We start from the raw sequence: 27,916 nt of genomic DNA on the forward strand, positions 1-27,916 counted from the left end.
TTTAAATTATTGTTATTCATACTTTCAATTTCTGTGAAAATGATTTTATAATACATATAGGTCTGTTGTCTTTCAGTTAATGCATTCGAAATTAAGATATGCAGAGACTTTCAGGAATTTACACAATGTTTTGACTTTAGGGCCTCTGGCACTTGTATAATTCTGCAGATTCTCAACTCCAAAATATTCCTAATGGTATTTCTTTGATCTTGTTGTTGATATCAACACAAACATCTAATGGTGGATAGTATAAAAATTTCTTTTATCACATTACTGTACTAAAACCCCTGGAGGATACTTGTCAAAGTTATATAATAAATCTGGAATAGGAATGAATGGAAACATATTCAGAATGTGGCATTTCATAATTTCTCTATTTAATACTAGGGAATAAAATTTCTGAAAAGACTTCTTAGATGGGTACTTTTCCTAACGCATGTTGTTTTGAAAATTAGAAAAAAAACTTGTCTCTCTTAGACTACAAGTTGTCAATTTGGCATAAGTAAGGAGGTTTTAATAAATTGTAATGAAATATACTTTACTATAGTTACATTGTTCATAGAAACCTTATTGAATACAAAAAGGAAACAAAATGCTACAAAATTAGTTCATCTTTACTAAAAAACAATAACAAGAAACAAATATTTAAAATTAGAAATCTCAGTTTAATTTCAAATTCACCAGCATTATATGATGGATGAAATCTTGGTTGCTGTTTATTTATTTAGCTTATTATATTATATATTATATTATTTATATATATTATATTATAATTACATTTAGCTTATTATTCACTTATACCTGGGAAGTAGTTATATGCAAAGTCAGTCAATTTTCTGATAATAATAGTTTCAAAGTGTGTTTTAAAAATAAGACAAACTTTTCTAATATTGATAATTAGAGCTTCTGGTTTATCTATCCTTTTGTTATGATAAAGGGGAGATCCTAGGGGGGGAAAAACTGGGCCAGAGATAAAGAGAATTACCGCAAAATATGAAGTCAGCATTCATAGATGGGCTTAAAAATTTAAAAACAACAGGCTTCTCTGTCTCTTTCCCAAGTTACAGAAATATGCATTATCAGATTAATGTTTGTTTAAGAGAGCTATGCTAAAGAAAGCCAAGCTCTATGAAGATAAGGACCTGATTAGATAGTCCCTAGCAATAACATCTGAAGACAATTATATCACTATCAGCATTTTGGGGGGTTTTCTTAGTAAATCCTCATCCTAGTAACCTAAAGAGGATCAGTAAATTCTGCATAGCAAAGGACTTAACTATGAATATAAGAAATGTATAGAAGATCCTAGAAGATTTCGTTTGGTTGAAAATCACGTTGTTATATATTACAATGTCATATTAAAAGTATATAAATTGTAGAAATGCTAAGTGGCATGTATGTAATTCAAATTTTATTATTAACTCTTCCAAATGAAACATCTGTCAAGAGATTACTCACTGCATATTTGATATCAAAGTGAATAATAGGGAATACATGGACATCCAGCAAAAGAATAAATCTTTCTTGTAAAGTTTTTTCTTCTAATTTGGAAAATTGCCTTCTGCCCTCTCCTAGCTCTCCACTTCCATCCTTTCATTATTAAAGAGAACTTGAAGTAGTTCAGAGTAACAGTGCTACAGTTTAGCATAACTATTCATTTTCTTTTGTTTTTGTTTGTTTTTAGGATTTTGCAAGGCAATGGGGTTAAGTGGCTTTCCCAAGGCCACATAGCTAGGTAAGAGTCTGAGGCCAAATTTGAACTCAGGTCCTCCTGACTCCAGGGCCGGTGCTCTATCCACTGTGCCACCTAGCCACCCCTCTATTCATTTTCTTAATAGTTTCCTAAAAGAAATCTTGGGTTAGAAATGCAAGAACCTAGGTTTCCCTCATTGACTTGACCAGAAATTGTTCTAGTCTGTGGTTGTAAGGTGTGTGTGTGTGTGTGTGTACCCATAGAAGGAGCAGGAGAGATGCTGCTGCTACCATGATGCTATCTGAAGGAAAACATCACTAGGTAAAGTCTCATTCTGTGTTTCTCTTCATCCTCTTTTTGAATACTTCTTGCCCCAATTGGTTTTTATATCCATTTTTCTCAAACTTGGACCACAATTTCTTGCCTTAACCTGGATCTTGTGAAATTCTAGCACTGACTTTTGAACCACCTGCTCTATTTCTCATTAGTTAGATGAAAAAGGGCATTTTTTTGAACTATATACCTACTCCTCTTCTGCCTGGTATATTTATTCACCTGTTCATTTTTTTATTTATTATATTTTATTTTTGTACAGATGATATTTTTTATATATTACTAAAATATTCTTGTTTAAGAGTAAGCATAATACCCCCTCCCCCCAAAAAGCATAACTCCTCATGAGTAATAAAGTAAAGGAAAGAGGAAAAAAATTAAAATTAAAATTAAAAAAATAATAACGGGTGGCTAGGTGGCACAGTAGATGGAGCACTAGCCTTGGAGTCAGGAGCACCCGAGCCCAAACCCGGCCCCAGCCACCCAACAATCACCCAGCTGTGTGACCCTGGGCAAGCCACCCAACCCCATTGCCCCACAAAAACAAAAAATACCCCAAATAAAATAAATTATTATTATTTTTATTAATAATAATAGTAGTAGTAATAATGATAATAATAATAATAGTTGGGACAACCAGGTGGCACAGTGGACAGAGCACCAACCCTGGAGCCAGGAGCACCCGGGGCCAAATCCAAACCCAGCCTCAGACACCCAACAATGACCCAGCTGTGTGGTCATGGGCAAGCCACCCAACCCCATTTACCCCGCAACCCACCCCAATGATAATAATGATGATGATGATGATGATGATGATGATGGTAAAGATGTGCTTCAGTCTGTGTTCCAACACCAGCAACTTGAGTGGATCACATTCTTTGGGATAAGTCCAACACAAAAGCTACTTCCATATTTTTCCACCATTGCCATTGCTGATTGCAACTCCTTCTATTCATACTACCCCACTACCATATACTATATTTTCTCTCTTCTTTCACTTTGTCCCTCTTCTTAAATGTGCTTTAGGGTAGCAGAGTGGTGCAGCAGTGATCACCGGCCCTGGGGCCAAGAGGCCCTGTGAGCCCATATACCACCCCTAAGGCCCAGCAACCACCCGGCCCTGTGGTCCTGGACATTGCTTGTTCATTCTTAGCTTAGACTGACTGCCTCTCCATCCCCACAGGGGTTATGGGATGTCATGGAAACCTGGGAAATTTGCCTTAGGGGATTGACCAATGAAAGTAGGTTGACAGACTAGTGCTCCAAGCAAATTTCCCTTTATTAGGATGTGGAGAGATGCAGTACTGAGGCCTGTTTACTTTCATCAAATTTACTTTCATCATCATGACCATCTAAAGACCCTGGTAATGTTAGCCACCATCACATAATAGCTCACTATGTCTCTCCAAAGTCATTTATAGACCTTGAGGAAAATCTCAATTATATACCTATCAGGCACTTCTCAGTTACCTTAGGGAAATTACTTGCATTATCTCTTTCTGGTCAGCCTACTGTCTGGCTAGTGAGTTGCAGTTAGGTAGCAAGAAGGCCTCTGCAAGTGTACATTGTGCATATGTGGGTCCATCATGTCTCATCCCAGATCTCAATACTGTTTAGGTCTTATCTCTTCCTCAATGAACATTTTCTGATCTAATGAAGTCTTCAAATTCTCTTTCATACCATCCAATGTTTCTTTGACTTTTTGTTGTTTAAAGGAGTGCTTGAGATTTCACTTACAGGTCTAGACAGTGATTATAACTTTTTCAGACAAGTTCCCTTAGCCAGATTCTCTGTTGTTATACTAGGAAATCAAGATAAGAAGCTACTGTTCTTGAGAATATTCCATGTCATTGCAAGTCCATGACCTCTGTATATGTTAACTAAACTCAGAACTCAAAATTAGATTCTTATTGTCTTCATATCTTTCATTTGCAATTTGACTTCTGCTCTAAACTTTACTGAGAAAGACTCCGCCCTCAGTGTGTGATTGATGCTCACACCACATTGAGATTCTTCTATTCATGTAGAATACAGTTGAATGTCCAGTTTACAAGAAATACGGTCTTAACTGTCCATTAAGTCATTGTTGTTTAATAATAGCCAGAATTTACAGAATGGTTTAAGGTTAGCAAAATGCTTTACAAATATTATCTCATTTAATACAATAAGCTTGAGAGGTAGGTGCTATTTATTACTGCTATTTTACAGATGAAGAAACATGCAAATAGAGGTTAAATGAATTGCCTAGGATCACATAACAAGTAAGAGTCTGAGCATATAGTTCAGGTGCAGAATGTACAATCCTTGGATCACTTGCTCTGGTCCCTGCTAGGGCATCTGCAGACAGAGTTTGAAATTCAATAAATCTAGGCGTTTTTATGGGGTGAATTAATTAAATGTTTGACCAAATATAGCAAGTGAGTGATGTAATAAATATCCAAATGTCCTTTGGCAGGGAAAAAAGGTTCCCCATATATATATATATTTTTTTTTTTGTATATATATATTTTTTGTATATACATATATATGTGTATATATACACATATGTATGTATAGTTGAACTCAGGTCTTGACCAAGGTCCTTTTTTCTGTGCACCAAGCCATCTTGCTGTCCATATAGGTTGGTTAAGTGTCTTCTTGGGTTGTTTCTAATATTTCCCTTCATGTTCTTGTCCTCTGGGACAATAAAGGTAAGAATTAGATGTTGGGAGGCAAAGCAAACATTGAGAAAGCATGGAACTACTACCAGTAATTAGGAGTATCACTAGATATAATTACATTATTTGCATTATTTTGCTGAATTAAGGGATATAGGGAAGGTCTTTCTGTAAGTTAGATTTCAGTAGGGACATAAAGAAAGCTAGGAGGTGAACATGAAGAAGGAGTATTATAGAGATGAGGGGACAGTCACTGAAAATGCTCAAAGTAGAAGATGGTGTATCTTGACTTAAGAACAGTTTTTCTGAATTATTGTCCCAAAATCCCATGGTACATGAGGGGGTGGTATAAGATGCAAGTAGTCTTGGAAGACTGCATTTGTATGCATGTATGGGGGTGGGGAGAGGAATAGCTTTTGAAAGACTATGTAAGTCAAAAAGAGGATATTATATCTGATCCTCAAGGTGATAGGCAGCTACTGAAATTTATTGAGTTGGGGAGGAAGGAGATGAAGTCATTAGATTTATACTTTAGGAAAAACAACTATCATTTTAATAACTGAGTGGAGGATGAACTGGAGTTTCTAGAAATTTGTGGCAGACCAAGAAATGAGAAGTCTATTGCAATAGTTTAGGTATAAGGTGATGTGATGGTGAACCATCAGTGCAGAAAGTTTCCATTCTTTGAATTCCTTACACCAACAAAATCACATATTTATACCAAAAAAAAAAAAGATCCCCCCTCATCCCCTTCTCCCAATTGGTCTGGAGGGTATACCAAAAGTTTTAGTGCAGTTGTAAGCTTTAATAGCTTAATTGAATGTTAATTAAGAATATGGCTAATTTATATTGTTATTTAATTAGTCTTCATTTCAAAATGCTGTACTTAGTTATAACAGTTGCTATAAAATTAAGACATTTATCAAAATATGATGCTAATTTCTCTTTAAGGAATTCCTTTGGAGAAATTCTCCATAATTCTTTGACATGTTATTTGTACAACTGAATGCCATCCTGTCAAATATACTCTTAATTGAACTGCACACAGAATACTAGTATTAGTTTGTATAATCTGTACTCTTAGATAGTATATCATCCTATCTTCCAACTTTGGTTTAATATCTGTATTCATTTTATAAAAGCAAGTGGATATGTATTTCATTGACAAAGTTCTAAGGCAGGCAGATGTGCTTTAGAAGGCAACAGATAACCTATCTCCCAGACTCCCTTTTTTATCTCACTCTTCCCTGCCAGGGTTCCTACAGGATGTTAAAAAACAAATTGTCTTTTAGATTTCAGTTTTCTTGTATCTAAAGTAATAGCAGGAATGTCCTTAGTAAATATATATATATATATATATATGTATATATATACACATATATATGTATATATATATATGTATATATATATATATGGGGGGGGGAGTGTTTTTAAGCCAGACCAATGCTAAGTGATGTGGGTCTTCAAAAATATGGATTTATAAGGTGATATAGGAGTTTGTTGTTCCTGACTCTTCTCTGCTGTTATTCTTTTAGAATTTCAGTGATGATTCAGTCTAAAATCCAAAAGCCTTTAAAAGATTAAAAATACACTAAGATTTTGTGATGTCATGTGATAATTTATGACTTAATTTTGATGATATTTTAGTGATAATTGTATTTAATCAGTTTTCATTTAAAACTGACTGTTGTCCACAGAGAAGGTAGTATGATATATATTTATGAATTAATATTTATACTATTGTTTCTGTAATTTAAAAGATACAGTAATATGTTTTAAGGTTCTTTTTCTATTTTTGAGGGGTTTTAGGACAAGGAGAGTTTTGTGCTTTTTATGCAGTAGATCAATATCTAAACAAAGCGGTGCCTCTTCAGGGCAAACTATTGATTTTTAAAATTTTTTTTATCATTTTGTTTGTCTTTGTGTTACCTACAAAGTTTCTTTTTTCTGTTAATTTTTGCCTTTCCTTGCCAGCTAATGAACTGAAGAAAAGATCTTTTCAGTATGCTAACTATAAAGAAGGGAAACAGCAGATCCCAAGAGTTGGGGAAAATCTACCTAGCCTAGCTATTGCTATAAGGAATTTTAGTAATATACATTGGGAATGAGCTGGGATTGAGGAAATAAATATGAGCAATGAGGACTGCAATTGTTGGACATCTGAGTTGATCTATGCTGCTAAAGAGGTAGTGATTTGACAATAAAATAATGAGGCAGCACATTTTAAAATCATCAATGTCTCCTATGATCTCAAATTAGTAAAAGCACAGTAGTCAAATTACCGTGCCTCCAAAAGTAATCATAACTTTGGCACCATCTGCATGGGTTTCTTTTAATTGGAGTTCCTAAGGTCATCTTACAATCTCTTTTCTTTTATAAAGATTAAATAAAAATCTAAATAGACTAAAACAGTGTAACTTCCACTAAGAGAGGCCAACACTAAAATATAGCGAGGCTTTAAGGTTCTAAAGATACAGAAGCGATACTTCATAGTATCTGAGAATCATCTCATTTTTAGAACTAGAAGGAATGCTGGAGAATATGTAATTACTGTCTTTATTTTATTAATTATTTCATTAATTTTATCGAGATCATAAAGCTAACTAGTGACAGAACTGAAACTTACTTTTCCTATAAAATGTCTTTATGTCCTAGTACATTGTCAATTTTGATATAGATGCAGTGTACCACAGAGAAAAAGGTACAATCTTTTCTATCCCATTCAGTTTTCTCTAGAGGTCTATCATATCTAAGTTTTCTTTTTTTTAATTATAAAGATTTTATTTATTTCGAGTTTTACAATTTTCCCCCACCCCCCCGCAGAAGGCAATTTGCCAGTCTTTATGTTGTTTCCATGGTATACATTGCATATCTAAGTTTTCTAAGATTTTATTCACCTTCTTAACTTCCTTTTGTTCATTTTTGTGGTTAGATTTATCTAGTTCTGGGGGAAGGAAGTTGAGGTCCCCACTATTATAGTTTTGCTGTCCTTGTAATTCATTCAGCTTCTCTAAGAATTTGGATGATATACCACTAGGTGCATATATATTTAATAATGTTATAACTCCATTGCCTTTGGTGCCTATTAAGAAGTTTCCTTCCTTCTTCCTTTGAAAGAGATTTATTTTTGCTTTTGTTTTGTCTGAGATCAGGATCACTACCTCTGAATTTTTTTTTACTTCTTCTGAAGCATAATAGCCTTTTACCTTTACCCTGTATGTATCTCTCTGATTCAAATGTGTTTCTTGTAAACAGTATATTGTAGAATTCAGATTTTTAATCCATTTTGTTATTTGCTTCCATTTAGATAACTAATTCTGTTTTTCCCTCCATGCTATCTTTCCCTGTTTGTACTTTTTTCTTTCTTTTCCTCTTACTTCTCCTCACCAATATTTTCTTACCTTTCCCCTTTAATTTTTTCTTTTAAATTTTAACTTTAAGTTTACTTTTATTTATACCTTTGCCTTCACTTTTATCAGTTCCTTCTCTTTTTTCCCCTTTCCCCCCCTACTTAACTGTAGGATAGGATAGATTTTTTTTAAACTCAATTGGGAATGTATGTTATTCCCTCTCTGGGTCAAATCAATTGTGTAGGATTTACTCAGTATTCATACCCTCCATTCTTTCCCTCTAGTATAATATATTTTTGTGCTTTTTCATCTGGTGTTATTTATTCACATATGCCTAGCTTTTTCCTAGTTTAATCCTTCTTTTTATGTTTTTATTATTTTAACTCTATCTTGTACTTATATCCCCCCCCCTTTTTTTTAGGTTTTTTGCAAGGCAAATGGGGTTAAGTTGCTTGCCCAAGGCCACACAGCTAGGTAATTATTAAGTGTCTGAGACCAGATTTGAACACAGGTACTCCTGACTCCAGGGCCAGTGCTTTATCCACTGCACCACCTAGCCACCCCATTATATCCCCTTTTTCAAAATAAACTCTTTTTATCTGACCTGATAGAAATACTATTCTCCAAGGTTGACTGATTGATAATCTGCATTGCTTCATAGTACTCTCCCCTCTTTGATCTTATATATTTCTCAAGCATTATGAATCAAAACAAATCATTATAGTCACTTTTTACCTTACCCCCTTTACAAGTACCCGCCATGGGTACACAATGCTCTTGAGTCAAAGCATCAAGCAAAACAAAATTATTTCATGAACCATTTATGCCCCTCCCCCCAAGCTTACTTCTTCCAATTATAGCCAAAGTTTCAAGCAAAGTAAAATGTCTTCATGTTGTTTTCCTGTCTAGTTCTTCTAAGTATACTTTCTACCTCCATCTCTACATACTCCCAACCATCATCCTATAGCCCTCCCTAATCAAATATTTAGGTATACTTTCCCACTCTTCCTTTAGTACCCCATCCATGATACTAAAATTTCCTAATCTCTTATGTCCAGCCCTTTTAAGTGCGTTTCCATACTCTTATTGTACTACAAACCTCTAGGTATCTAGTAAAGTCACTCCTGACTTAATTATGTATAGAGGCTCTAAGTAACTGGGACAACCTGAAGGTCTCTCTTAAGAATTTTAGAATTGATTGTAAGGCATGGGAGACATTATCACAGGACTGCCCAGCTGAGCTGTATACTCTGTAAGCAAGGCAGAATTAAAGTAGTTCAAAGGAAACATGAGAAAAATAATTTTAGAGTAAACACCTCAAGTGTTCACCCGGACTATTTATGCCCATTCTGTGGTAGATCATTTTGAGCTTGTATTGGTCTGATCAGCCATAGTCAGACTGTAATTTGTCACAAAAAAGATGATGTCATTTTGTTCTTCTTCAAAAACGAAGGACAAGAACCAATCATATCCATATCCTTTAAGCACAATCTATTCAACTATACTCAATCCTTTAAATATTCTTTTTTTCCCCTTTAACTATTCTAAGAGAAATACAGTTCTCTAGTTACAAGTGCTATCTTTTCTTGTAGAGTTATATATAATGTAATGTTCTTTGGCTAACTTTAGTTTTTTTTTTCTTTTTTCATTTACCTTTGTAGGCATCTCTTGAGTCTTGTATTCGAAGATCGAATTCCCTGTTCAATTCTGGTCTTTTTTAAAGGATATTTTGGAAGTCCTCTATTTCACTGAATATCTATCTTTTCCTCTGATAGAATATGGTGAATTTTACAGGGTAGTAAGTTCTTGGTTGTAATTCAAGGTCCTTTGCACTCTGATCCTTTAATGTTGAAGCTGATAAGTTCTGTGTAATTCTAATTGTGCCTCCTTTATATTTAAATTTTCTTTTAGGCTACTTGAAGATTTTTCTTCTTTATCTGAAAAATTCTGTAATTTGGCTATGAAAGTCCTTGGAGTTTTTATTTTGGGGTCTCTTTCTGTAGGTATTCTGTGTATCATCATCATCATCATTAGTATTATTATTATTTTTCCTTCTTGATCTAATATATTGGGACAGTTTACCCTGATAATTCCCTTAAACATATTTTCCAGGCTCTTTCTTTCTGATCTAGGCTTTCTTTATAGGTCAACAATTAGTAAATTATCTCTCCTGGTTCTATTATCCAGGGCATTTGTTTTTCCCAAAAAAGGTACTTTACGTTTTCTTCAATTTTTTTAGCCTTTTTATTTGTTTGATGGAATTTTGGTGTTTCATAGATCACTGGTTTCTATTTGTTCTATTCTAATTTTTTAGGGTTTTATTTTCTTCATCTAACTTTTGTGTTTCCCTTTGCTGAGTTGCATTCCCTTTCCAGTTGGTCAATTTGAATTTTAGATGAGTTGCATTCCTTTTCCAGTTAGTCAGTTTTATTTTTTGAAGCGTTACATTCTTTATCCAGTTGGTTATTTTTGCTTTTAAAGTTGATTACTTTGGTCAATTTTTCATAATTTTCCCACATGATTCTCATTCCTTTTATTCATTTTTCATTTTCCTCTCTTCTTTGGTTTTTAAATTCTTTTTTTAAGTTCTTCTATGATATTTTGGATTTGAGTCCAATTCATAAACTCCTTTGAGACTTCCCATGTGGTTAATTTGTCACTGCTTCTTGTCAGAAGGCATTTTTATCATCTCTATGTGCATAGTAGTTCTCTGTGGTTAGTGCTCTTTTCATTTTTTTTTGCTCATTTTGCTTTTTGAGCTCTGCTCCTGAGGTATAGGGAGTATATTCTCTCTCTTTCTCTGTGTGTGTGTGTTTTATGCTGGGCTTAGGGTATGATCCCTGACTTATTGTTGGCCAAGATGTTGACTCTGCAGCAGAGGTATTGCCTATGCAGAGGTTTGTTTCTTCATTTATGTAGAGGTTCTTCCTATGCAGTGGTTTGTTCCCAGCCCAATTCTGTTTTTTGCTTCAGTGTTCTCAGGGTTCAGACTTTGTCTGGGGTTGGGACTCTTCCTGCTGGCTTGCTATCTAGCTGCTGCAACCTGTGCTGTTATCTGGTTGCTGGGACCTAGGCTACACTAAAATCCTCCCACTGACTTTTCCGCTCTCCCGCATAGCTGGGCTTTACTTCCCCTTTCTCCCTGAGGAGCCAGATATTCTACAATGTCCACAGTTGAAAACTTGTTTCAATTTTTTTTGTGGGATCTGTAGCTTTAATGTCTGTGTAATGGCTTCATTTAATGTTGTGCAGGGAAAAACTCCAGGAACATGCTAGCTTAATGGTGCCATCTTGGCCCTGCCCCAGAAATACCTGAAAGATAATTTAGACAAGGTCATTGCCCTGTTCCAAAATCTACTATCATTTCCTTTTTCCTGAAGATGATCATTGACTATTTAATTTGACATTCGTGATCTTTCAGAATCTAGTCGCAAAAAAGTTTTTCCAATCCTTTCTGCCATTACTCTACTACCAAAAGACTATTCTTAGAAACTGAGAAATACATCATTTCCTGAAAATACCTTGAGTCCTTGTCTTCATGTATCATCCCACTTCTCAGAAATTCCCTTTTTTCTGTTACTTATTTGAGTCCTTCTCATCCTGCCTATCTCAGATCAAATCCTATCATTTGTCAGGTTTCCTTAGTCTCCAATTTATCTCCTTTGAATCACAGAAGTAAGAACTTTATTTTTTTATTTTTTTAATTTATTTTTATTAAAGATATTATTTGAGTTTTACATTTTTCCCCCAATCTTGCTTCCCTCCCCCCCCCCCCCACAGAAAACACTCTGTCAGTCTTTACTTTGTTTCCATGTTGTACCAAATTGGGTGTAATGAGAGAAAAATCATATCCCTAAAGAGAAGAGAAGTCTAAGAGGTAATCAGATCAGACAGTAAACTATCTGTTTTTTTCCTAAATTAAAGGGAATAGTCCTTGCACTTTGTTCAAACTCCACAGCTCCTTATCTGGATACAGATGGTACTCTCCTTTGCAGACAGCCCAAAATTGTTCCCGATTGTTGCACTGATGGAATGAGCAAGTCCTTCAAGGTTAAACATCACTCCCTTGTTGCTGTTAGGGTGTACGGTGTTTTTCTGGTTCTGCTCATCTCACTCAGCATCAGTTCATGCAAATCCCTCCAGGTTTCCCTGAAATCCGATCCCTCCTGGTTTCTAATAGAACAATAGTGTTCCATGACATACATATACCACAGTTTGCTAAGCCATTCCCCAATTGAAGGACATTTACTGGATTTCCAATTCTTTGCCACCACAAACAGGGCTGCTATAAATATTTTTGTACAAGTAATGTTTTTACCCTTTTTCCTCATCTCTTCAGGGTATAGACCCAATAGTGGTATTGCTGGGTCAAAGGGCATGCACATTTTTGTTGCCCTTTGGGCATAGTTCCAAATTGCTCTCCAGAAGGGTTGGATGAGTTCACAGCTCCACCAACAGTGTAATAGTGTCCCAGATTTCCTACATCCCTTCCAACAATGATCATTATCCTTCCTGGTCATACTGGCCAATCTGAGAGGTGTGAGGTGGTACCTCAGAGAAGCTTTAATTTGCATTTCTCTAATAATTAATGATTTAGGACATTTTTTCATATGGCTATGGATTACTTTGATCTCCTAATCTGTAAATTGCCTTTGCATATCCTTTGACCATTTGTCAATTGGGGAATGGCTTTTTGTTTTAAAAATATGTCTCAGTTCTCTGTATATTTTAGAAATGAGTCCTTTGTCAGAATCATTAGTTGTAAAGATTGTTTCCCAATTTCCTACATTTCTTTTGATCTTGGTTACATTGGTTTTATCTGTGCAAAAGCTTTTTTTCTCCAACTCTTCCTTAGTCATAAACTCTTCCCCTTTCCGTAGATCTCTCAGGTAGACTAGTCCTTGATCTTCTAATTTGCTTATAGTATTGTTTTTTTAAGTCTGTGTTCTGTAACCATTTGGATCTTATCTTGGTAAAGGGTGTGAGGTGTTGGTCTAATCTAAGTTTAGAAGTAAGAACTTTAGAGATAAAAGGGGAGCTTAGAGATCACATTATAGATGTGGAACTGAGTCACAGCAAAGTCAAATAACTCTCAAAACTCACTCAACTTGGGAACAAAAGAGTTAGAAGTAGAAACTATCTGGGCATGCATGATATATCCAGCATTTTCAACTTTCTTTAATAGAGCCTAAAACACAAAAATACTTATGAGCAACCAAACTACACTGATTTAGCATTAAAGCTATATTTCCAGAACTTTATATATCTTGTTTAATTTTATCTTCATGATAACCCTGTAAGGCACTACTTTACTCATAAGAGGTCCCTCACTCAAAACCCACATGTTCTTGTTTTACAAACAATTTAATGAAGCAGTTATGTTGTTAGACACCCCCTCTGAGAATTTCTTTGAGCATTTTGATTGGGCTTCCATAAAGTGCCTAGATAAAAATGTCACAATTTAGAATTTCCCATAACTTTTCTATCTAGCTTAGAATAGAATATGGAATAGAATGAAAAAGAATAGAATAGAATTTGGAAGCATAGTGACAGAATTCCTGTTCAAATTATATAATTGATAAGATTTTAATTTTCTTTTCTAAAAGTTATGCCTTCCCAATCTGTGTAGACTTCAGTCAACAATCATTTGTGAATAACTTGTTTCTATCAGACTTTTTATGAACATATTACATGATAAGGAAATAGTCTGAATGTAACATTTTTAAAATCATTGTGCCAAGAGAAAAAGCAAGAAATCTGGTTTTAGCAACATTAGAATCATTTCGTTGTCTTTTATTGCCAGAAATTTTCTTGTTCATATTATTTTAATCAGGTTACTGTACTCATGAAAAAGTAAGTAGAATCTTTAAAGAATGGTATGTATCTGAGAAATTCAGGAAATGACATAGTCAAGTCAATAAGTATAAGTACTTGTTATATGCTGGACATTGTGCTAAGTTCTGAGAATACAAAGAATAGCAACAACAAAACACAACATAAAGCAGTCCCTCTCTTCAGGGAGGTTATAGTCTAATGGGGAAGACAACATGCAAATAACTATGTACAAAATAGATATTTAGTCAATAAATTGAATATTTTCACAAAGGAAAAGTATTAAAGTTAATAAGAACTGAGAGTGTCTTCTTACAGAAAATGAGACTTCAACTGAAAATTGAAGGGAGATAGGGAACCTAAGAGGTGGAAATGAAGAAACAGATATCTAGGAATGAAGGAGTGCCAGTAAAATCCCATAATCAGGAGATTGAGGGTCTTGGGTGAGGAACAGCAAGGAGACCAGCATCACTGGAAAGTAGGGTTTGTGTGTGGAAATGAGATATAAGAAGACTGGAATGGTAGGAAAAGGTTCTGGAGGGCTGTAAAAGTAATATATAGAGAGAGGACTTTTAAGTTGACTTTTAAATGACTGCTGACATTTATTGAATAAATTAAAGATCTACTTATTAGTTAGTGAATCTGTGCCCAGCCTTGTAGTAGTTGCTATAAAAGATGAATAATTAGATGTATATACACAGACTCACAGATGACATATAGTTATACACACACACACACATAAATACCAGATAGATAGAAATTTCCTTGGTCTCATCCTCAACACAGAGTCTGGCACAAATAGTATACACATATATAGAGAGAATGTCTCAAAGTCTTAGAGGTCTTAAGGTTACTTTTGGACATCCTGTATATGCATGTGTATGGCTATGCTATGTTCACACACATAGGTATTATGTATGTGCATATTTCTTGTTCATCGTTCAGTCATGACCCAGTGGTCTGTACTGTCCATGAGATTATTTTGGCAAAGGTACTGCTGTGGTTTGCCATTTCCTTCTCTGTGTATTAAAACAAACAGAATTTTGAGTGGCTTACCCAGAGCACATGGGTAAGGAAGTGTCTGAATCCAGATTTGAACTCAGGTCTAACTGTCTTTAGCCCCAGCACTCTATCTAGAGCCTTCTCTTTGTGTCTATATTTTCACGCACACTACCTTCATACATACAACTTATGCATACAACATAATACCTAGATGTAGAACTCAATGCATATTACATTCATCCATCGATGTGTGTTCTGTTTTCCTTAAGGGGATCACTTAATCTTGCAGTGCACCCAGCAGCTTTAAGGCTTTAATTCAGTTCTTTGAGAGCAATGTCTGCTTTAGTTACTTAATAAATCCTCAATAATTGCATAGGTATAGAATATATATATATATATATTATATATGCATCTGTATGTATGCACAATAGTATACATATATATGTATGCAATATAGAAATATATCCAGACATAAATACATATGTGTATGGTATAGATAGACACATTACACATTATATATACCTATACTCATATATGTATCTATATCTGTGTGTTTGTATTGTTTTCCTTCATTCTCAGAAAGAATGAAAATTACATCACCATGTTTAGGGGCAAGTTACAGTGTGTTCAGCTGTAGCTGATCAGAACAGTATGAACTCAGAAGGCTCTACTACAGGTTGGGCACAAATAGTCCATATGACCATTTGGGGTGAAGATGTCTCTAAATTTGTGCACCTTATGTTTCTTTTGAGCTATTTCAATACTAATTTGCTCATAGAGTACAGCACCTTCTTTGATGTAGGCATGCCATACTGGGTGATCTTGTGCCAGTCTCCCATGCCATGCAATCAATTCCATAACTTTTTTGAAAGACCTTGAGAGTTTCTTCATTCACTTCTAACCACTTATGAGATACACATACACACAGGCACACACACACATATTCAAATGCATGCATATCCCAATTTTTGGTGGGCTTACTATCTCAGAGAAATGAGATTTTTAGGATTTACATACTTCATTCAGAACAGTATAAGGGATAATCAGATACATTCAATAAAGATAAAATGTCGAGAGTTTTGAAAACTGATTCAGACCTAGGAAAGCCTGGGTTCAGATTTGACCACTGAACCATATTGAGTAAGTCACTCAGACTCTTGGTGCTCCAAAAGAACTCCAAGACTCACAGTTGGAGAACAGGTCACACTCTGCATTGGTAGAGGGCATTACTATATTGGAAGGTATATATATCAATAAAATCATATGAAAAGATCAAAGAGTAATCAAATGCTAAATGATATGTGTGTTATTTTACAAATTCCCATCCTTCATTGCTACCATCTGAGCTTTGAACTCTTGTGGTCATTAGACAATTAGGTCATTAGGCATAGTGGTCATTAGGCAAGAATCTGATCCTTTGTCTTTTCACTTAATTGCCTTCCTTTAATTAGCAACAATATAGTCTCATGGCAGTCTTAAGGTTACAACAAAAACTTCTTTCCCATAGGTGGTGAAGAGTTGGGAAGACAGAAATTTGCTTGGTCTCATCCTCAGCACAGAGTCTGCCACATAGATCGTGCTTAATAAATGTAGATTGATTGATTAATCTTTGATTTAATCAATGTGGGAAACTGTGGAAATTCCTTTCACTATTAACAGATGGGCAACTTTTCTATAACGTTTGCAATTGAAATCAATAAATATTTATTAAGTGCAGAACTTAGTCAGACAGTAAGCATTTATTAAGTATTTATTTCCTGTACTAAGTGCTTGGGATATAAAGAAAGTCTTAATTAGCTCACAGTCCAATCAGGGCAACTACATGTAAAAAATGGTGCTAACCAGTGGTTTCATCTTGTCTAGGAGGAAATTTGTATGGAATTCCTGGAACTGGATAACTGTTCTACTTAATCTACTTTATTTCTAGTCTATGATCTTTGCTGTGTGCTTAAGAAATCTATTTACTTATTCTTCTAATCTAATTCTGCCACTTGATAAGTCAAGTTTCTCTTTTTGGGTAGCTCTCTTCTTGGATGCCTTCTATGTCTTTTTTTTTTTTTTTTGGTGTTCAGTTCTGACTGAACCAAACCCTCTTTTTAAAACTATTCTTTAGAGAAGATAATTTTCCTTTCTTCTAAGAGCCAGAAACATATTTCTTCTTCATATAATAACCATGAACACTTTTACATACACAGTAAGGATATCTCATAATGACAAAATGGTAATTATACATTCAAGTACATGCATTGGGAGGCCATTTTCTAATTGAGGGTACAAAATATGTATTTGCAGGAGATTAGAGAATGGAGAAAGTGACATTCTCAAGATTCAAGTGAGAAAGTTAGAACACTAAGATAAGAAATTAAATTGAATACATTGTATAGCACAATCATCAGTGTCTAAATTAATAGCTATTCATCACACATAAATTGAGCAAACTTATTTAATATATATATTCAATTTTTTAAAATACAGTCATATTTGAGAATTCAGTACAAAAAAACTAATCACTCTTCTACTCCAACATTAATATTATCAAGTTTTCTGAGACATTCACAAAGAAAATGTCATCAATATGTCCTGCAGGAGATGATCTTGCAACCAGATGGATGGGTTCAGAGAAGCCTGGGAAGATGTGTGTATGAGTTACTATAGATATGTGAACAGCACCAAGAGAACTATTTATATGGTAACAACATTGTAAAAGCAAACCACTTGGAAAAACTTAAAATCTTTGGTCAAGGCAATGATCAACAACAATTACAGAAGACTAGTGATCTATGCTGTTCACTTCCTGATTGAGAAAGGATGGATTTGGGGTACAGAATGAGACAAATTTTTTGAAAACAGACTGTCGGAATTTGTTTTGTTAGAATGTGTCTATCTGTTAAAAGTATTTTTTCTTTTAATAATTTTTAATAGAACTGGGTGGAAAGAAGATAAAATACTTGTTTTTTTCTTTTTCTTTCTTTTTTATTAATATTTTATTTGTTTTCCAATTATATACAATAGCAGTTTCTACCTATGTTTTTTTTTTTTTTGCAAGGCTTGCCCAAGGCCAAACAATTAGGTAATTACTAAGTGTCTGAGGCGGGATTTAAACTCAGGTACTCCTGACTATAGGGCTGGTGCTCTATCCACTGTGCCACCTAGCTGCCCCTTGTTCCTTTTTTTTTTAAGAAAGATTTTATTTATTTTGAGTTTTACGAATTTTCCCCTAATCTTGCTTCCCTCCTCCCACCCCTACAGAAGGCAGTCTGCTAGTCTTTACATTGTTTCCATGGTATACATCATCCTTTTGTTCTTAAAGACCAATGACCCCATGAGGGTGATATTTTGACTTGCACGTGAATTGGATTAATATGTTAGAATTTATTTAACTACTTATCAGTTGTTAGATTTACGATTCTCTCCACTTCACTTTGGTGCAGGCCCTTATCACTTCAAACTGGAACCACTGCAGTAACATTTTGGACACTTTTCCTATTTCAAGTGTAGAGAACATTAGTAAAAATTTAACAATCAGATCTCTGAAGAAAAAAGAAAAAATGCAATTGATACATTTTGGGGTTTAATTTATATTATTAAGAGTTTCTTCATCATTTTCATAATTTAGAAATCAACAAAACAATCAGTCGCTTATTTGTTATGTTTCTGAAGTATAAGGAAATAAAATGCTCACAGTCAAAATTTAGCAACTGGCCTTTGAGTATGATAAAGCTGACTCCAGAACATCCTTGCCACATGTCTTCTCACTTCAATACATTCTCCACAGAGCTGCTAAAGTGATTTTCCTAAAGCAAAGATATAATCATGTTACTATCTTACTCAATAAAATCAGTGATTTCTAGCTTCAAATTTAAAGCCTTTTACACCATAGTTTTTTTCCCTACTTTTACAGTCTTATACTATACTTCCCTCCACATATACTGTGGTGGTCCATCATAATACTAACCTTCTTTCCCTTTTCTGAATATAACACTTCTTCAGTGGATTTTTTCCATTTGTCCAATTCTATTTTTAAGGAGTTATTTTCTTAACTCACTTTTTGTTTCCTTTTTCAAATCTTTTTTCTTTTCATAATTCTCCTGCATAATTTTCATTTCTTTTCTCAGTTTTTCTTCTACCTCTCTCACTTGATTTTTAAAATCCTTTTTGAGTTCTTCCAAGAGAACTTTTTGGACTTGAGACCATTTCATATTTCCCTTTGTGACTTCACATATAAGCATTTTACCATTTTCTACTTATCAGTTTACATTTTGATCTTACCTGTCACCATAGTAGCTTTCTATGGTTAGGGATCTTTTGGTTTTTGTACTCACTTTTTAAAGTTGAGCTTTACTGGGTTATAGGGATCACTGTCCTAAGCTTCTTGTGCTGAGTTACTAGGATCTGGTCACTCTGCCTTTCCTCATTGGGGCTTCAGGTGCTGATGGCTTGCTTACTGCTTTGGGGTTCTATGACTAGAAATATGCCTTCTGCAGTGGGACGGGGGGGGGGTGTCTCACAGCTGGCCTTCTGCATAGATGACCTGCTGAGTCAAGAGTAAGGGCCCTCATTTACTGACCAGTGCTGTGGCTATGAGCCTCCCATTGGCTTGCTCTTCCTCTTCTATTCAAATCACACCCTTCCTCAAGACATGCTACCATCAATAAGGGGAACTAGCAGTCCAATACACAGAGGTGAAGACCTTGGCAGATGCTCTGTCCAAGATACTAATATCTATCTGAGCTGGGCTGCACTCCCTTTTGACTCAAATGAGACAGACTTTTTCTGAAGTTTTTCTTAGATATTTTGAGTTGGAAAATTGTTTCACTCCATCTCTTTGTGAGTTCTATCACTCCAGAATCTGTTTAGAGACTTGATTTAATGTTTTTTTTTTTTCTGGGGGAAACTGGGAAGCTCAGGCAACATCCTGGCTTCTTTCTGCTATTTTCCCTTCTTCCACTTCTTTCAACTTAATTGATTTTCCCTGACTTCTCTTTATGTTGATGATGCTACTACCCTGCTCAGCTTCCTTTAGGACTCAGTTTAAATTTCCTCAAGATGTCCCAGAGGTAACTAAATATTTATTTCTTCGGGTCTGGGCATAATTACTGTGATATTATTGCAAGGTTAAAAAAGTGGAATTGTCCATTTTTCTTTGAAAGATTGTTTCATGGAGCAGCTAGGTGGTGCAGTGGATAGAGCATCAGTCCTGGAGTCAGGAGGACCTGAGTTCAAATGCGATCTCAGACACTTAATAGTCACCTAGCTGTGTGACTTTGGGCAAGTCACTTAACCTCATTGCCTTGCAAAAAAAGAGAGACTACAAAAATCCCTAAAAAATATTATTTCAATTTAGGGTCTCTCCAATGGGAGTTTGAGTTAAGGAACCAGTCAATAGTCATCATTTAGCTTGCTTTTCTATCACCTAAAAGAACTCCTTTCATAGGAAATGCTTTTCATTTTTCTATGACTTTTCTTTTCCTCAGGAGGTATTATTTCTAATTTATTTTGTAAACCATTCTTAGTTATGCTTTCCTAAAAGCTGAGCACATAGGAACCCATTATCAAAGAGACTTTGAATTTCCACTATTTTAGAAGAGATGCAATCAGCTGTAGTTACTTTAAGGTCTGGAATAAACAGATGCTTTTGCAAAATGCATGAAATTAGAGAACTGAAAATCCACATTAGAAAATTTGCACTGACTCTCTATATCTTATGAATTGGATTTTTCTAGGGAACATTAGTGCTCTACATTAACCAAGAGGATTTATTTTTATTTTGAAAACATTCTGGTAAATATTTAGATCACAATCTTATTAGTATAATTTCTCTTGATGAGTATATATAAAGTTTTACCTTAAACAGTAGTGTCCTACTTATGGAAATTTAGTGTGTATGTGGTGGTTACCTGGTATAACTTGAGGGATATAAGAAGATTATTTATGTAAAAAATACAGAGCAAAATAACTTCATTCAAAACATATAGCAAGGGAATAAAAAGTCTCTAATTAATTAGGGATAATCTTCATTTTTAATCAACCTAATTACTAGATTTGTCTGAATCAATTATCTCAAATGGGTAGAGTGTTGAGGAAAAGGGTTGTGGGTTGGATCCCACATTCAAAGCATTAAAAAAACCTCAGTGTCATGGCCTCCTTCACTGTGGTCAACCATTTTCCACATGTATGATCTTAATCATAAAGAGAACAAGGAGACAGACTACTTTGGCAAGATCCCACATAAATGATAATTGTTTCTTAGTCCTTCCTCTTCTATTCAAATCCCACCCTTCCTCAAGACATGCTACCATCAATAAGGGGAACTAGCAGCCCAATACACAGAGGTGAAGACCTTGGCAGATGCTCTGTCCAAGACACTAACATAAGAAATTCTCTTGTTAATTCTGGGAAAGCACTGATTACATAAGTGCTCTCTACTGGTGAAGCTCTCATAGTGCAAATCTTTGGATCATTCTGTATTCTTTTAGTGGCTTACTTTTCCAGAATATTCACTCTATCTTTTTAGTTAATGGATAGAGTGTTGGGATTAAGAATAGGAAGACTTGAGTTCAGATCTTGGTTCTTATACTTACTAGCTGTGTGAGTCTGGGTAAGTCACTTTACCTCTCAATGTCACAGTTGGTTTTACATAGAATGAAGTATTGAACTTGTTGGACTCTTAGATTCTTTTCAGCTCTACATTTGTGATGCAGTGATGCTAGGTAGAATCATGACTGGTTATCTTCTTTTGAACCTGGAAGCCTACTCCTTAGGGAGAAACTCAGTTTCTCCATCTTAATCACTTAATAATCAATAATTGAATTTGTACTATAATCCAGGCACTTTATTAAGCTTTGGAGATATGAAGGTAAAAATTAAATAATTTTATTTGAAGGAGCTTATATTCTATTAGGGGAATTAATAACAGGGAACTGGGGAGATGGAAGAGACACAAATAGTTGATTATAACAGGAAAGAAAGGCTTTATGGGAAGTTGGGTGCTAAGATTGATCTTTGAAGTACTCTTGGGATTCTTAGAAGGAAGAGAGTGTAGACATGTCTAGACATTCTAGACATGTGAGTCAAAGATGTGATTTCTTGTGTGAGGCACAAAAAATAGGTATAACAAGAAAGCCTAATAGGCTAAACCATAGAATATGAGAAGGGCAGTAATGTGTAACAAGTCCGAAAAAACTCATCTTGTGGTCCATTGTGTCCTTTAGAACCTACATGCTTATCATCAACCAACTCCCCTATGTAGTTCACATCCTTTTCTTAATCAAAAATTTATTGTCCCCTGAGGAAATCACATATTTACTAACTTTGTTCAATGGTGGCTACTCTTTCAAAGGTGGACATACTCTTTGCTTTGTTTTCATATATCTGGAGTGTCACACCTCTCTCACTCTATCTGTTGAATTCCTGACCATCCTTTACCAACTCAGCAAATATTATGTGAAGGTTTCCCGGTAATAATAATATTGATAACAGCTAATCTTTAAGGTTTAAAGTTTATAAAATGCTTTATTCATGCTTTCTCATTTGACTTTAACAAAAAGCCTGTAAGGTTAGGTGATATTATTTCAGGCAGTGTGTTAAGCAAAAAGAATACAAAGAAAGTAAAATAAAAAATCCAACAACCACAATTTCTGTCATCCAGGAGTTTTATTCTAATGGGGTAGACTACACATAAACTATTAGTTACAGACAAGATATAGTTGGAAGACAGAGAGATGAAGGCATTAGCTGCTGACAGAGTGGGGGAGATGAGGACATGAAAAGCTTCTTGGAGAGATACATAGGTTTCCAGAAATGTGCTAAGCACTGTGGATTCAAATACAAATAAACAATCCAGTTTCTCCCTCAAAGAACTTTCATCCTAATAGGGTAAGACAAAGCATAAAATGGAGCTAGAAAGCAGGGAGTGGAGAATGGTAGCCTTCTCTCTAATGGGGAAGGAGGAGTATTAATTAATGACTTTCTTCTTCAGATCTCACCATTATACTTTATTTTACAATAGTCATACACTTGCGTAACATTGTAAACTATAGTTATCTCTACTTATGTCTAATGTCTTATAGACTATCCTCCATCAAGGTAGGGCCACTATTCTCAACCTTTTTATCTCTTCTCAAGAGTCTAGCATGGGGGGGGGCGGCTAGGTGGCACAGTGGATAGAGCACTGGCCTTGGAGTCAGTAGTACCTGAATTCAAATCCGATCTCAGACACTTAATAATTACCTAGCCATTTGGCCTTGGGCAAGTCACTTAACTCCATTGCCTTGAAAAATCTAAAAAAAAAGTCTAGCACAGTGCTCCAACACAGTAGGGATGTATTAAATAAATACAAGTAAGTGAAAATCATTAATAAAATTTTAATAATGGGGAGTGGGAAACATAAAAAATATATCATCCATAATTTAAAGGAAGTGATATGCCAAAAGGTTAGTGCAAGGTTCATTTATGAAGTAATCACACTGATGTACTGATGCAGATTTTATTTACACTGCTCCTTAAAATAGTTTGTTAACAGCCTATCAAAAAGTCAATAAAAGATAGGCCTTTGCATGTTTGCATAACAGATATGGAAATGGCAATGGAAAAAGTCAAGTAATTTATGTAATTAAATAAGGTATTATAATCGGAGTTCACTATCCTGATTCTTATCATTTATTTATATCATAAAATCTCTTAGAAAACTTATAATTCTTTTGTCTAATTCACAGTTTGGACACAAATGTAAAATCAAATAACTATTTTAATATCTGTAAGATAATTATCCCTTAAACAATTTGTATTACAACACAATTTATGATATTATATGATACATAACAATATTTATTAACACATTGTTATACTGATTTTGAGCACAAGACCCTTGATTCGGTAGCCAACTCTGTTACTTTCTCCGTGTAACATTTGACAAGCTATTCATTCTCTCTATTTCTCATCTTTCTCCTATGTAAAAATCATCAAAATTCTAGATCCTAGATGATTACTAAATCTTGAATTTTCTAAATCTTGCATGGCCCCCAAAGTCTTGGTACACTTTAAAACTAGATTAAAATAATAGCACTCTGGGACACTGAATTAAAGCTAAAGATGAAATGCCAAGTGATGTTTACAGCAGAAAAGGACAATTAAGCAGTTTAATTTAATTCTGCAGATTAATCATTTCCCTAATTAAAGACATTTGCATTAGAAAAGAATAACTAAGATTGACTCTTGTGTAGATACTTGTGAAATTTAAACAATTATGGAAAGAAAACAAAATTTTGCTTTTAACATTAATTAATATGCCAATTTTGTTTTTGTTTTCTCTCCAAATAATTTTAACTAATACTTGGTCTTTATATAAAATAATTTTTATTATGTTTTTTCCATAAACTTTAAATTAATTAAAATATTCTCTTATATATCTATATGATACACATACTTTTATGAGAAAATGAGAGTTGTACAACTCTCCCATTTTTCCTGTTTTCTATAATCATTATCCTATCTACCCCTACTTGATGTTCTTTGATTCTCCTGTTTTCCCCACTGTACCTAAATAAAACTTTTGTTGTTGTTGGCCTTATTTTTTTTTGCTAACTTCAGCTCATTTTGAGGTTTAGTGAACCTAAGCTATTTTTTATTGTCAAGTTTTAGAATTCATTCTCAATCTTCTGTACATGTTTTTAAAATATAAATTTATTGTTGAGATCCTGTCTTTCCTCATTTACATTTCTAAATACATCTTTCATTTCCTCCTTATTAGAATAATTTTTCTTCACTTTAGAATTTCATTCTTTTGAGCCTTTTAGCATTCAGACTTGAACACCTTGTGGAATTTTAGTCCACAGTAACTTAGCTATTTATTTTTTCTTTGAATTCTTAGAAAACTGATTTCTAAAATTTAGAATATATATCATAATAGGTCCAGCACCCTACTATTGCAAATATTAAGTTGACATTTCCCTCTCAAAAAAGTTCCATAATTTTCTATAATATAACCATTTCTTCCTTGTTGATGAGAGCTATTTCAAGAACATTAGTTTTCCCTGTTTGTTTCTCCACTTTTTGAAGGGTAATATTATAATGGCAAGTCAACAAAGTATCAGTTGCTCTGCTTTTGGCAGAGGTACATTATTATTTTATTTTATGGGGTTTTATGGAAAAGATTCTTATTCCTGAAGGGATTGACTCATTTGGGTTTATTGAATGATAGAAATGGAGAAAAGGTGAAAAGGATAAAAGAAAAGAAAATAAAGGCATGGGGAATAGAGAAGAGGAGAAAAGAAGAGAGGAGAGGAGAAGGAGGAAAAGAAGAAGGAATGGAAGGGGAGGGGTGGGAAAGAGGTAGAATCAACCAGTGTATATGTGGATTCAATGATAGCTCAAAGATTTTTAACAAAGGAGAATTGGGTAAATGGTGGTGACATAGACAGAAATTGAGAAATCAGAAGGAAGAACAGGTATGGGCAGGTATAAACTTGATCATGTTGGCTTTGAAGTGCTAAGTGGTGTTCCCTAGGTTGAGAGGTTCTATAGAACGTTATTGATGAGATTTTGAAACTCAAAAGAAAGATCAGGATTTTTGGAATTAGACTGTATTCCTGTTAGTTGAAATTACAAATGAAATTGTCAAGGTAGAGAGTCCGGAGAGAGAAGAAGAAATCTAAGTAAAGATGGGATTTTGGAGTATCATTCACCTTCATACAGTGGAGAGAGAAGGAATACTTTGATGAGCAGGACAAAAGTCAGAAGATCATATAGTACCTCTGAAACTGAAGGAAGGGAGAGAAAACCTTATGAGGAAGAAGTCAAGAGAATAACAAGCTGCAGAGAGTTCAAGGAAACTTGGAAAAGACCCTTGGATTTGGTGATCAGGAGAATTTAATGACACACTCCTTTTAGATAGAATGACTGAGAGGCTGGTCCTTAAGACAATAAGGAATGTGTGGATGGTATTCATAGCAGATGGTAAATACTCCTTTAACCAGAAATTGTTATTTTTTCTCCCAATTCATGTATCCCAAATTTTTTGTACATATTAGGTTTTTAATCAATCAATCAATCAACATTTATTAAGTATCTACCAAGGGCCAGGCACTCAATGATGTGTTTATTGAATAACTGTGGAATTTAGTCTTACCCTCTTATTTTACAGATGAAGAAATTGAGGCTCAGAGAGATAAAGTTAGAGACAGATCCAGGACTGGAATCTATATATACTGATTTCTAATCCATTGCTTGTTCACTACAACACCCAGCTTCTTAACAGAGATCATAGTTATGACAGGAGCAATGAGGTTTTAGCTTAGCAAAGCTAAGGACAACAAAAAGTTTTAGGCATATTGTGAAGAGGTGAGGGATCTTCTCTCTCTTAGACAAAATTGGGCAGAGGGTAGGTGACTCTCAAAGTCTGTACTTGGCCAGATGGGATTCTTTTCCATATGCTTAACCACTTTTTCATAGGGCTGTTTTTTTTAAAGAAAGCTTATATTGGGAATGAAGGAGAAACTGCAATGCCTCTCACTTTATTCCCCCTTTCTTCCTTCATTCTCTCCAAACTCAGTAAGACTCCACTATTATCATAGCCTTTGATGCTTCCTAAGATTCATCTCAAGACAAATTTCTTCTGTCTTTAACTTCTGGTTACTGGATCCTGTAAATACAATTTCTTTTAATCTTGTCTCCTTGTCTTGTCTTTTGTTCCCTTTCTCCAGCAAGACTTTACTGCCTTTCTGATCATGTGTGGATGATTTGGCTTTCTTCTGTTCACCTTCTACCTCTCATCAGTCACCTCCTTCAATTCCCTCTATTCTAGCTGTTCTGTCAATTATCTACATATTTCTGCCCCTACCTCCAAATTCTGAGTTACATAAATTTCTTTCTTTTTTCCCTATTTTTAAGGATGTCTTTTAAAGGTGAAAATAAGAGGTTGAAAGAATTATCTAAAATAATTCATCTGTTTAAAAAGATGAAGACAATGTTGTTTTGTCTCCCTCTACTCCACTACTCCATCTTAAGCTCTGTATTTAGGATAGAAGATAAATATGGCAATAACTCAAGAATTCTTCAGAATTAGAATTAGAGTGCTTTAGCTTTTTTTTAAAAGCCCCTGTAGACTTTTATCATTTTCTACTAGGAAAAAGAATGAAAAATAATTCTAGACCATGCTTAATGTAGGGAGTGGGTAGGGAGAGGAAAGGAAAGGAAACTTCATTCACTGGGAGGCATTGAAAAAGAATTAGGTGCCAGAACTAGTCATGTAAAATAAAACCAACCAAAAAAAATTGAACAATAAAGACTGCTTCTCCTCACTCCCCTATCCCTGCTTCTTGAACTTGGAAAGCATAGCCCTATTTCAAATGGGAGCAATGATAAAACTAATCTCTGACACCCATGAGGAAATAGGATAATTTCTTTCCTCCTAAAGGATATTCTCTACCCTCAAGAGCAGAAGGAACCAAGAAGCAGCACTGTAGAGTCTGATGGAGTGGAAGCTCAGAGGAGAGAGCTACCCTGCCATTGCTTGTTCTTTAGGAGCTAGAGACCAACCCAGGTGGCCATCTCAAATACCACTTTGAGTCAATTTTTTTTTTAGATTTTTTTTTCAAGGCAATGGGGTTAAAGTGGTTTGCCCAAGGCCACATGGCTAGGTAATTATTAAGCTTCTGAGGTCAGATTTGAACCCAGGTACTCCTGACTCCAAGGCCGGTGCTCTATCCACTGCGCCACCTAGCCGCCCTGAGTCAATCTTTAGTAGTGGGAGAACACTCAAGGTAACCGAAGAGGCTGCTGCTGTTGGTCATGTCCTGGCCCTCCTCCGATCTCATAGCTTTCTGCTTTATCTTGGTCAACTCTCCCTGGGTATGGTCTTTTTGCTTCAAGTCCTTCTTATCTCCCACAATATGTGGGAAAATAAAGCTGTGCTTTATTTCTGGTGTCCATTTCTCAGACATGTTCTCAGGTAGTCTGGACAATCAGTGGAAGCACATGAGAATGACACCAGTATTGAGGTAAGAGAGCAGTCAAAGTCACTCATAGTTTTCCTGCTGGGTTGTGTTCCATCC

Source organism: Macrotis lagotis, chromosome 6 (genome assembly GCF_037893015.1).
Source record: "Macrotis lagotis isolate mMagLag1 chromosome 6, bilby.v1.9.chrom.fasta, whole genome shotgun sequence".
NCBI lineage: Eukaryota > Metazoa > Chordata > Mammalia > Peramelemorphia > Peramelidae > Macrotis > Macrotis lagotis.